The sequence below is a fragment of the Cherax quadricarinatus genome, chromosome 87 (assembly GCF_038502225.1).
Source record: "Cherax quadricarinatus isolate ZL_2023a chromosome 87, ASM3850222v1, whole genome shotgun sequence".
NCBI classification, from domain to species: Eukaryota; Metazoa; Arthropoda; class Malacostraca; order Decapoda; family Parastacidae; genus Cherax; species Cherax quadricarinatus.
Window position 1 is genome coordinate 15,403,638 of NC_091378.1, and position 13,840 is coordinate 15,417,477.

The following is a 13,840-nucleotide window of genomic DNA, read 5'->3' on the forward strand; positions in this document are numbered from 1 at the left end:
ATTCCCCAATGAACAGCAGGGTCGCCGCGAGTACACTGAGAAACAACATAATAAGGGTAAGTGTCGCAAGACTGTTCAACTACCTACCAGTATACATAAGGGGGGGTTACCAATAGACCCCTGGCTGTCTTCAGGAAGGCACTGGACACGCACCTGAAGTCAGTACCTGACCAGCCAGGCTGTGGTTCGTACGTGAGTTTGCGTGCAACCAGCAGTAACAACCTGGTTGATCAAAACCTGATCCATCACGAGGCCTGGTCTCAGACCTGACCGCGGGGGCGTTGACCCCCGAATCCCTCTCCAGGCATACTCCAGGTATACCTGAAGCATCACTGTGGCTGGTGTTCTCCTTGCTGTTGTGATTACATATCTGTTATCCTCTTGTGACAGGTTCAATGTCTCTTTCTAAATATGGTAACACAGGTATTTCACGCTTTTCTCTAATATAGTAATATATCTATGGAGTTTAAGGCGTGGCACTTTCCGAGATTTTACTTAAAGATTTCGTCTGTCAACATGTGTCAGAGGCTGCAAGCTGGAGTAGAAATTGAAGGTTACAAGCATTAGATAGAGCAAGAAAATGAGGCAGATGACATGGAAATTTAATTCATTTAACTACAGGTAGTCAATCAGATTTACCTGTAGATGTAGGACTACGTGAAGAGGGTTGGGGAAACTTGTTTTGACGAATTTATATGACTTACAAGGTTACCTACCCTCATCCACACCTTTCCTGTCGATAATTCTCGGATATCTCGCCAAAAACTGTTGACGACAATGAGAACTGAAATTTATCTGACATTTTGAGACGAACCTTTTTGAAATGTGCGAGTCATTGTGTGGAAGATCTGTCTACATAGATCAGTAGGCCTACCTTAGATCACTAGGCCTACCTTACAATAATTACAAGAGTACTTCTCATCTCAACTACACATTATCTGCGTTGCATAATTTAAATTAGCTTATTTTATATATAAACAATATTATATACGGCCAACATATGTAAAATAGCAGCATCTGTGATAGTAACAATGACGACGTTTTGGCCAACTTGTGGGAGTTGCTTGAACTGTCAACGACAGATCGAGGAAACTCAAATTTCACTCTGTAACCTTCTCCAGAACATGGTTTCACCTCCCTTTTACCACCTGATGCCCTCGCTTCCTTCCCTACCCTGCAGCGCTGTATAGCCCTTGTGGCTTAGCGCTTCTTTTTGATTATAATAATAATAATCCAGAACATGGCTACATCTGGTATCATTTCCAGGATGACACGAGTCTGGAACAAGTTCGTACAATATAACAACATCAGGGGAATAAAGTCAGTTGACCAAATAAAATTGATGGCCCACAGATGTCTCCACCTTCATCCATATTTATATGTCTCATAACTATAAGTACTTTCATATGAGCTGTTGTAGGTAACATCTCTTAGTTTGTAAATAAACTTATGAACTCCAAACCTCGTTAAACCTGTTTGTAGGAGTTTATCTGGAGAGAGTTCCGGGGGTCAACGCCCCCGCGGCCCGGTCTGTGACCAGGCCTCCTTAGGTCAGTGTCCCAGGATGCGACCCACACCAGTCGACTAACACCCAGGTACCCATTTTACTGATGGGGAACATAGACAACAGGTGGAAAGAAACACGTCCAATGTTTCTACTCTGGCTGGGAATCGAACCCAGGCCCTCACCGTGTGAAGCGAGAGCGTTAACCACCAGGCCACCAGAGCCACCAGGCCACCAGGAGACAAAGTTTATGAAATAAACATATTTATCTTTTAATATCATCTTCGGGTGGTTCATCAAATTCACTTCCAGCAGTAGTTCGCTTCATATTAGTTAAATATTTTGACCAATCACAAGAACTTTTTGCATAAAACACTTTAATAAAGTTATATTAAAAAAAAAACATGCAGGCACATTTGTTAGAAATATTCCAGTTTTGCAAAAATGAGTCAACATTAATAAAAACGCTATAGCCTATTTTTTATTCAAATTCTGGACTTTATAATGAGAAACCAGAATGTAAAGAACCTCTGTAAAATATTCTACTGATTAAAGATTCTTGTTTCAAGAGATCCTTGATAAACTTTATGTTCCCGTAATGGAGGAAGTTGTTGCTTCGTGGCGCTACTCTATCTTGGATTAATAAACTAGAAAACGACTCAGAATAAACAGATTTTTTCTCGGTGTTGTCTTGAAAGTTATTAAATGGAGGAGAGAGAATTTGGGAATGTGAGTGGAAGGTTCTGGCTGATAGTAAGTCAGTTTATCCAGGTAGTATACTTATACAGTTACATAATAATACATAGCAGTATATGTGTAGAGAACCTGGGATAACCCAAGAAAGTCAGAGTGGATCTTCTTGTTACAAAGTTGAGAGAGAGATATAAATGTTATTGTGGTAACAACCGAAAAATAGTGATTATTGACTTGATATTTCTAGTTTGACAGCCGTGTGTTTGTCTGTGTCACCCGTGTGTTTGTCTTTGTCACCCGTGTGTTTGTCTGTGTCACCCGTGTGTTTGTCTTTGTCACCCGTGTGTTTGTCTGTGTCACCCGTGTGTTTGTGTTACTCGTGTGTTTGTGTCACCCGTGTGTTTGTGTCACCCGTGTGTTTGTCTGTGTCACCCGTGTTTTTGTCTGTGTCACCCGTGTGTTTGTCTGTGTCACCCGTGTGTTTGTGTCACTCGTGTGTTTGTGTCACCCGTGTGTTTGTGTCACTCGTGTGTTTGTCTGTGTCACCCGTGTGTTTGTCTGTGTCACCCGTGTGTTTGTCTGTGTCACCCGTGTGTTTGTGTCACTCGTGTGTTTGTGTCACCCGTGTGTTTGTGTCACTCGTGTGTTTGTCTGTGTCACCCGTGTGTTTGTCTGTGTCATCCGTGTGTTTGTCTGTCACCCGTGTGTTTGTTTCGCCCGTGTTTGTGTCGTTGTCATCAGTGTGTATGCCTCTGTCAAAAATGTGTACGTCTCTGTCATCCATGTGTATGTCTTTGTCACCCGTGTATATGTCTCTGCCACCCGTGTGTATGTCTCTGCCACCCGTGTGTATGTCTCTGCCACCCGTGTGTATGTCTCTGCCACCCGTGTGTATGTCTCTGCCACCCGTGTGTATGTCTCTGTCGCCCGTGTGTATGTCTCTGTCGCCCGTGTGTATGTCTCTGTCGCCCGTGTGTATGTCTCTGTCGCCCGTGTGTATATATATGCAGCCAGACTTTGCTTACTTCCATCGAGAGAGAGAGAGAGAGAGAGAGAGACAGACAGGCAGAGAGAGAGAGAGAGAGACAGACAGGCAGAGAGAGACAGGCAGAGAGAGAGAACAGAGAGAGGTGTCCGGTCGTGTCATCTATATACCGACTATCGCGTTTATGGGACGTTTTTCCTTGTATATAGTCTATCGATTAATTAAAACGTTCATTATAACGGTGTTTTCGTTATAGCAGACACTCTTCCCCTTTGTCCGTTTTATCAAACCTTAATGTATCATTTCTACCTCACAATCGTTCGTCCGCTCCTGCCGATCACAGACACAGCCTAGTACCATTCCTGCCGATCACAGACACAGCCTAGTACCATTCCTGCCGATCACCGACACAGCCTAGTACCATTCCTGCCGATCACAGACACAGCCTAGTACCATTCCTGCCGATCACAGACACAGCCTAGTACCATTCCTGCCGATCACCGACACAGCCTAGTACCATTCCTGCCGATCACAGACACAGCCTAGTACCATTCCTGCCGATCACAGACACAGCCTAGTACCATTCCTGCCGATCACAGACACAGCCTAGTACCATTCCTGCCGATCACAGACACAGCCTAGTACCATTCCTGCCGATCACAGACACAGCCTAGTACCATTCCTGCCGATCACATACACAGCCTAGTACCATTCCTGCCGATCACAGACACAGCCTAGTACCATTCCTGCCGATCACAGACACAGCCTAGTACCATTCCTGCCGATCACAGACACAGCCTAGTACCATTCCTGCCGATCACAGACACAGCCTAGTACCATTCCTGCCGATCACAGACACAGCCTAGTACCATTCCTGCCGATCACAGACACAGCCTAGTACCATTCCTGCCGATCACAGACACAGCCTAGTACCATTCCTGCCGATCACAGATACAGCCAAGTACAATTCTTGCCGATATATCTGCGGAAATCTTCCATTCATCCACGCGTGCAGCCAGCAGTAACAGACTGGTTGATCAGACCCTGATCCAAGACGAGGCCTGGTCTCAGACCGAGCCGCGGGGGCGATGACCCCCGAAACTCTTTCCAGGATACTCCAAGAGGTCATTCTACTCTCTCAGTGGTCGTGGTGGTCATTCTACTCGCTCTCAGTGGTCCTGGTGGTCATTCTACTCGCTCTCAGTTGTCGTGGTCATTCTACTCGTTCTCAGTGGTCGTAGTGGCCATTCAACTCGCTCTCAGTGGTCGTGGTGGTCACTACTCGCACTCAGTGGTCGTGGTGGTCATTCTACTCGCTCTAAGTGGTCGAGGTGGTCATTCTACTCGCACTCAGTTGTCGTGGTGGTCATTCTTCTAGCTCTCAGTGGCCGTGATGGTCATTCTACTCGCTCTCAGTGGTCGGAGTGGTCATTCTACTTGCTCTCAGTGGTCGTGGTGGTTATTGTACGCGCTCTCAGTGGTCGTGGTCATTCTTCTAGCTTTCAGTGGTCGTAGTGGTCATTCTACTCGCTCTCAGTGGTCGTAGTGGTCATTCTACTCGCTCTCAGTGGTCGTAGTGGTCATTCTACTCGCTCTCAGTGGTTGTAGTGGTCATTCTACTCGCTCTCATTGGTTGTGGTGGTCATTCTACTCGCTCTCAGTGGTCGTGCTTGGAGTTAGATATAATTAAAAATTGAATTCTTGAAAAGATGTGGCAGAGCTGCGTCTGGTAAAGTCTCCTCTTGTGTTTCTTCTTGTGTTTCTGATATCCCTCGAACACACTTATCAATACACTCATCTGTACTGACCTCCACTTTTAACCACCTCCTACATGAACACTATTTACTCCTTGAGGTTTTGCCTAATTTGATGCTTGAAAACAAATACTTGGACCATCCCCAGGCATCGTATTGGAAATAAATAACTTTTTCGGATTACTCCTACGTAATTTATCCACGTATGATAATCGTACTTATGTGTACATGTAACTAAGTTACGAAACGTCGTCGTAAGCGTCTCTCTTTTATGTGCGGGTTATTTGTGTATTGTTCTAGTCACGGTATTGTGCCTTTTTGTTATTTATTTACGTGTACATGTAACTAAGTTACATGTAACTAAGTTACATGTACACTAAGTTACAAAATATTTCACTGAATTAATAACTTTAGTGTTTCTTCGTGTCATTGGTCAATATTACACCGATTTTAGGGTAAGTTGGTGGTGCTGACTTCGAGTGTCACCGGTTTTGCTTCAATAGCTCTGAATTTTTGCATCCAATTGAAAAATCTAAAAGATGTGGAAAATATATCGATCAGGCGGGTCTAACTTACAAATACTAGCAGTTCATTGTATATAACAGATTAATATAGTAAGATAATTCAGATACCACAAATTACTGTATATAAAAACCTCGTTTGCATAGTTTTTTTCTATGTTGGTCTTCAACATTGCCCCGCAGGAGGCTCCAGCAATAGTCTGCCATAATGTGTGCTCCATCTGCCTTGATACCTTTCCTTTGTTACCTTTATATCTTGTTGGAACCTCTCACTTTGTTCCTCAATGACCTTACCAAGATGATGTGGAAGTCTAGGTGGCTATGGAGATAGTGTACATTTATGCTAATTACAGCACCTAATTTTTTAAAGATTGTCAGCAATTGCAGCAGTTCGTCATGACTGTCTGCTTTGTGATTACCCAAGAAACTCTTGACAACCATGCACAAACTTCAACACCATTCATATATTCTGTGAAATTAGAATCCTTGATAAGCTTTCGAATTAGAGAATCATCAAAGATTCCAGCTTATTTTTTCATACTTAATCCAGGGAACGATCTACAAATGTATTTGACGCAATGGAAATAAGTCACTGACTTATTTGGGTTACCCAGGTACTTTACACACACATGCTATGTATGATAATCTATGTAACTGCATTTCTGTATACCTCAATAAACTTACTTGCCATCTTTGTCCAAGGTCTTAACGAACTGCTTCATTATCCCTATAATGTGGAGTGTTGGCAGAATAAAGTTATCCCTGTCAACCAATGGCTCGGTAATGATACTGCACCTACAGTCATGTTTTTTTCTTGAAGGTCATGTCACTTTGTCCAATGATCTTCCTTCGTCTTACTGTCCAACAATCAGTTGAAACAAGGATACTTTGCATATCCAGTCTGTCGTCCAAGCAAGAAGTTCACCATCAACACAAATAAACATCTTGTGCTCATAATAGCAAAGCTTCTGCAATAACATTTTGATATTCCCGTATTCTTCTTCAAGTTCTGTTGATTGAACAATTGAAAAAGATGCATGTTGGTTACCATTGTGCAATAAGACACATTGTAAGCTTCCAATTGTGGGGAGGTTTGCAATATCTCACAAACCAGAGCCAATATGAAAAAACTGCTGATATTTTTCGAATTCAGCAACCTTAAAATACCCTAAATACCTTTAATTGTCTCTGACAACGAAAAAGCTTTCTTTGTTTTGTTGTTGACCAGTGTCAGTTTCACTCACTATCAAGGCTCAAATATTTGTAATACAAGCAAGGAGATACGAAATTCAGAGAGGTATATAAATATAGCAATTCCTTCGTGTTAGTCTATTAGCGACAAGTGCCATTTGTCAAAGGCGCTTGTCGCTAAAACACTTGGCTTGCTGAGTGTTGGTGCGTGAGCATGTGTGTGTTAGTTGTATGTAGGTGGGTGTTTTCATGTACTCACCTATTTGTACTCACCTATTTGTGGTTGCAGGGGTCGAGTCACAGCTCCTGGCCCCGCCTCTTCGCTGATTGCTACTAGGTCCTCTCTCTCCCTGCCCCATGAGCTCTATCATACCTCGCCTTAAAACTATGTATGGTTCCTGCCTCCACCACATCACTTTCTAGGCTATTCCATGGCCTGACTACTCTATGACTGAAGAAATACTTCCTAACATCCCTTTGATTCATCTGAGTCTTCAACTTCCAATTGTGACCTCTTGTGTCTGTGTCCCATCTCTGGAACATCCCGTCTTTGACCACCTCGTCTATTCAGCGCAGTATTTTATATGTCGTTATCATGTCTCCCCTGACCCTCCTGGCCTCCAGTGTCGTCAGGCCGATTTCCCTCAACCTTTCTTCATAGGACAATCCCCGTAGCTCTGGGACTAGTCTTGTTGCAAACCTTTGCACTTTCTCTAATTTCTTGACGTGCTTGACTAGGTGTGTATTCCAAACTGGTGCTGCATACTCCAGTATGGGCCTGACGTAGATGGTGTACAGAGTCTTAAACGAATCCTTACTGAGGTATCGGAACGCTATCCGTAGGTTTGCCAGGCGCCCGTATGCTGCAGCAGTTATCTGATTGATGTGCGCCTCAGGAGATATGCTCGGTGTTATACTCACCCCCAGATCTTTTTCCTTTAGTGAGGTTTGCAGTCTTTGGCCATCTAAACTATATTGTGTCTGCGGTCTTCTTTGCCCTTCCCCAATCTTCATGACTTTGCATATGGCAGGGTTAAATTCAAGGAGCCAGTTGCTGGACCAGGCTTGTAGCCTGTCCAGATCTCTTTGTAGTCCTGCCTGATCCTCGTCCGATTCGATTCTTCTCATTAACTTCACATCGTCTGCAAACAAGGACACTTCTGAGTCTATCCCTTCCGTTATGTCGTTCACGTATACCAAGAACAGCACAGGTCCTAGGACTGACCCCTGTGGAACCCCGCTTGTCACAGGCGCCCACTCTGACACCTCGTCGCGTACCATGACTCGTTGTTTCCTCCCTGTCAGATATTCTCTGATCCATTGCAGTGCCTTTCCTGTTATGTGTGCCTGGTCCTCTAGCTTTTGCAGTAACCTCTTGTGAGGAACTGTGTCGAAAGCCTTCTTGCAGTCCAAAAATACGCAGTCGATCCACCCCTCTCTCTCTTGTCTTACTTCTGTCACCTTGTCATAAAACTCTAGTAGGTTTGTGACACAGGATTTTCCTTCCCTGAAACCGTGCTGGTTGTCAATTATACACTTGTTTCTTTCCAGGTGCTCCACCACTCTCCTCCTGATGATCTTCTCCATGACCTTGCATACTATACACGTTAGAGATACAGGTCTGTAGTTTAGTGCCTCATGTCTGTCTCCCTTTTTAAAAATTGGGACTACATTTGCCATTTTCCATACCTCAGGGAGTTGCCCAGTTTCAAATGATGTGTTGAAGATCTTTGTTAATGGCTCACACAATATCTCTGCTCCCTCTTTAAGGACCCATGGAGAGATGTTGTCTGGTCCCACCGCCTTTGAGGTGTCAAGTTCGCATAGCAGCTTCTTCACTTCCTCCTTGGTTATATGTACCTCATCCAGCACTTGCTGGTGTGCCCCCCTGTTCTGATTTCTTGGAGTCCTACTGGTTTCCACTGTAAATACCTCTTTAAATCTTGTGTTGAGCTCCTGACATACCTCTCGGTCGTTTCTTGTGAATTCCCCATCACCCTTCCTCAGTCTGATTACCTGGTCCTTGACTGTTGTTTTCCTCCTGATGTGGCTGTACAACAGCTTCGGGTCAGTCTTTACTTTTGATGCTATGTCATTTTCATATTGTCTCTGAGCCTCCTTTCTTATCTGTGCATATTCGTTTCTGGCTCTTCGGCTGATTTCTTTATTTTCCTGAGTTCTCTGTCTTCTGTACCTTTTCCATTCTCAAGTACACCTAGTTTTTGCCTCCCTACACCTTTGGGTGAACCAAGGACTCATTCTGTTCTTCCCATTATTTGTTTCCCTTGGGAACAAACCTCTCCTCTGCCTCCTTGCATTTTGTTGCTACATAGTCCATCATTTCTTGTACTGGTTTTCCTGTCAGTTCCCTCTCCCACTGAATGTCTTGAAGGAAGTTCCTCATGCCTGAGTAGTTCCCCCTTTTGTAGTTTGGTTTTTCCCAGCCTATTCCTGCTACTCTCTCCACTTGGAGCTCAACTATGTAGTCGAAGCACAGAACCACATGATCACTAGCTCCCAGGGGCCTTTCATACATGATACCCTCGATGTCCGAACTACTCATGGTGAATACAAGGTCCAACCTTGCTGGTTCATCCTCTCCTCTCTCTCTGGTAGTGTCTCTAACATGTTGATGCATGAGGTTCTCCAGTACCACATCCATCATCTTGGCTCTCCATGTTTCGGGACCCCCATGGGGCTCCAGGTTTTCCCAGTCAATCTCCTTGTGATTGAAATCACCCATAACTAGTAACTTTGCTCCCCCCATGTGTGCTCTCCTGGCCACCTCGGCTAGTGTGTTGATCATTGCTCTGTTGCTCTCATCGTATTCTTCTCTTGGCCTCCTGCAGTTCTGTGGTGGGTTGTACATTACTGCAATTATCACCTTATGTCCCTCAGACTGGATTGTTCCTACTAAGTAGTCCCTTTCGCCCATGCCATCCATTCCTTCCATTTTCTCAAAACCCCACTGGTTTTTAATGAGCAGTGCAACTCCTCCTCCCCCTCTCCTCCCTCTGTCTTTCCTGAAGATTTGATATCCGGATGGAAAGATTGAATCTGTTATTATTCTGGTGAGTTTTGTTTCTGTGAGTGCTATTATGTCTGGGGATGTCTCTTTGATTCTTTCGTGCCACTCCTCATACTTGTTTGTTATTCCATCTGCATTTGTATACCACACCTTCAACTTCTTTTCTAAGACTGTGGTCTGGGAAGTATATTGGGGTTGGGGAAGTGGGAGACCTGGTAAGGAACTATGGGTTGTTGCTGTGGGGGTGAAGTTTGTAATGTAGTGTGTGTGTGTGTGTCTGTGTGTGTGTGTGTGTGTGTGTGTGTACTCGCCTAACTATACTCACCTAATTATGGTTGCAGGGGTCGTGTCACAGCTCCTTGCCCCGCCTCTTCACTGATCGCTACTCCGTCCTCTCTCTCCCTGCTCTATGAGCTTTATCATATCTCGTCTTAGAGCTATGTATGGTTCCTGCCTCCACTACATCACTTGCTAAACTATTCCTCTTCCTGACAACTCTCTGACTGTAGAAATAATTCCTAACATCCCCTTGACTCATCTGATTCTTCAACTTCCAATTGCGACCCCTTCTTTCTGTGTCCCATCTCTGGAACATCTTGTCTCTCCACTTTATCTATTCCACGCAGTATTTTGTATGTCGTTATCAGTCTCCCTTAACCCTCCTGTCCGCTAGTGCCGTCAGGCCGATTTCCCTTAACCTTTTCTCGTAGGACATTACCCTTAGCTCTGGAACTAACCTTGTTGCAAACCTTTGCATTTTCCCTAATTTCTTGACGTGCTTGACCAGGCATAGGTTCCAAACTGGTGCTGCATACTCCAGTATGGGGCTGATGTACGCTTTGTACAGTGTCTTGAACGATTCCTTGCTAAGGTATCGGAACGCTATTCTCAGTTTTGCCAGGCGCCCGTATGCTGCAGCAGTTATCTGGTTGGTGTGTGTTTCCGGAGACGTGCTCGGTATATACACACCCCAAGATCTTTCTCCTGAGTGAGATTTGCAGCCTTTGTCCACCTAGCCTATACTCTGCGGTCTTCTTTGCCCTTCCCTGATCTTCATGACTATACATTTGGCGGGGTTAAATTCAAGTAGACAGTTGCTGGACCAGGTGTCCAGCCTGTCCAGGTCTCTTTGTAGTCCTGCCTGATCCTCATCTGATTAAATTCTCCTCATTAACTTCACATCATCTGCGAACAGGAACACTTCTGAGTCTATCTCTTTGTGAGTGTGTGTGTGTGTGTGTGTGTGTGTGTGTGTGTGTGTGTGTGTGTGTGTGTGTGTGTGTGTGTGTGTGTGTGTGTTCGCGGAAGTATGCGACAGCCATAAACAATTTGATCGGTACATTGCCAATTATTTACTGACCAAAACCATGCAGCTTAGCGGATCATGTTATGTGACTAATAGGGATTGATTACGGGTTTCAATTAAAACTGCACTAATTGAAGTGTCTCTGTTAACATGAAAGTCAGTTATTGGGTACAGGATTAAAACCTCTCATGCAAAATTCCTCGCAGATGGGCGACTACACATATATACCAGTCAGCCACAAACAAAATCTAGTTAGATGGAAACGCGTTCATTTCTTTTTGACAAGTTCACATGAATTATTTACAGTTTATGATATAGAGAATTACTGGATACAAGTACACATGACTAACAGTAGCTCCCGTTGCTTTTGAAGAAATAAAAAAAAATTGGGAGAAAATTATTTTTGGATTAAAATTTGCTGTCACCAGATATACCTGATAATTGCTAATTATGTATTTGACAAAATCACATAAATACTTTAAAGTATAATGATTTACAGTAACACAATGACTAGTGATATGTTTGACAGTATCCTGTGAACTTACAGTATATTGAGTTACAATTAAGCTCAACATAACTAAATCGGTCTGACAATATCTAGTTACGTGTTTCACAAAACCATATGAATACAGTAAGTCCTCACTTAACGTCGTTTCGTTTAAAGTCGTTTCGTTATAATGATGAGGGGAAAAATAGATTCCTCGCTAGGGCCACTGTCTGTGTGGAGTTTGCACATTCGGTGTTGAACTGTGAGGTGGTAGGAGGTGCTCTATATATTTTTCACTTTGCAAACCACATATTCCTTGGTTTAACCCTGCTGCAATGAGTGCTCAAGGTGCACTGTGCACCTATGGTAAAATTCTTACCATTCTACGTCATTTCGCTTAAAGTTGCAGCTTCCAAGAAAAGCTTGTAGCCGAGCGGTGGACGTATATAAGGAAAGAAGGAAAGAAATATATTCCCATTCAACCACGAACTTGATGGAAGGAGCAAGATTGTTAAGGGCATCCAGAAATGGCCGCAAGAGACTAGTCATGAGGCCAAAGAACAAAGATGTTCTCTACATAACGGAGTCAGAGTAAAGAACGCACACCAGCAGTAGGAAGAACAGTTCTGAAGTATTGCATATGAAGGAGTTGACGTCCACACAAAGAAGAACAAGATCAAGAAAGACATCAGTAGGTATAAGAAGATGAAGTAACCCTTCATTGGCCTTCTGAGAAAATTAAGAACATCATCAAGAGGGACATTAGTGAAGAGGAACTCAACGTCATGACTTAATATCTTACAGGTCGGGAGAGCGCGAACACGTTCGTTGAAGCCATGAGAGTGATGAATGTGAGTAGGAGAGAAAGTACCAAGAAAGGGAGTGAGAGTTTTGACCAGCCAAGGAGGTAAAGTGCTTAACCAGAGACTCTCCTCTCTCTCTCTCTCTCTCTCTCTCTCTCTCTCTCTCTCTCTCTCTCTCTCTCTCTCTTTCTCTCTCTCTCTCATACTTGACCTCGGGATAGTCATGCATATCTAAGCCCCGCATGCGTATACCTTTCCATAGTATGGCTACGTGTATACATGCCAACATCATGAGCAAACATATGCCTGTCTTCAACATGGGTAAACATGTGCCACCCCTCAGCATGGGCAAACATGTGCCTACCCTCAGCAAGGGCTAACATGTGCCACCCCTCAGCATGGACAAACATGTGCCTACCCTCAGCAAGGGCAAACATGTGCCTGCCCAGAGCATGGGCAAACATGTGCCTACCCTCAGCAAGGGCTAACATGTGCCACCCCTCAGCATGGGCAAACATGTGCCTACCCTCAATAAGGGCAAACATGTGCCTGCCCAGAGCATGGGCAAACATGTGCCTGCCCTGAGCATGGGCAAACATACGCCAACCCTCAGCAAGGGCAAACATGTGCCAACCCTCAGCATGGGCAAACATGTGCCAACCCTCAGCAAGGGCAAACATGTGCCAACCCTCAGCAAGGGCAAACATGTGCCAACCTTCAGCAAGGGCAAACATGTGCCAACCTTCAGCATGGGCAAACATATGCCAACCCTCAGCATGGGCAAACATGTGCCAACCCTCAGCAAGGGCAAACGTGTGTCAACCCTCAGCAAGGGCAAACATGTGCCAACCCTCAGCAAGGGCAAACATGTGCCAACCCTCAGCAAGGGCAAACATGTGCCAACCCTCAGCAAGGGCAAACATGTGCCAACCCTCAGCAAGGGCAAACATGTGCCAACCCTCAGCAAGGGCAAACATGTGCCAACCCTCAGCAAGGGCAAACATGTGCCAACCCTCAGCAATTGCAAACATGTGCCAACCCTCAGCAAGGGCAAACATGTGCCAACCCTCAGCAAGGGCAAACATGTGCCTACCCTCAGCAAGTGCAAACATGTGCCTACCTTCAGCAAGGGCAAACATGTGCCAACCCTCAGCAAGGGCAAACATGTGCCTACCCTCAGCAATTGCAAACATGTGCCAACCCTCAGCAATTGCAAACATGTGCCAACCCTCAGCAAGGGCAAACATGTGCCAACCCTCAGCAAGGGCAAACATGTGCCTACCCTCAGCAAGTGCAAACATGTGCCTACCTTCAGCAAGGGCAAACATGTGCCAACCCTCAGCAAGGGCAAACATGTGCCAACCCTCAGCAATTGCAAACATGTGCCAACCCTCAGCAAGGGCAAACATGTGCCAACCCTCAGCAAGGGCAAACATGTGCCTACCTTCAGCAAGGGCAAACATGTGCCTACCCTCAATATGGGCAAACATGTGCCAACCCTCAGCAAGGGCAAACATGTGCCTACCCTCAGCATGGGCAAACATGTGCCTACCCTCAGCAAGGGCAAA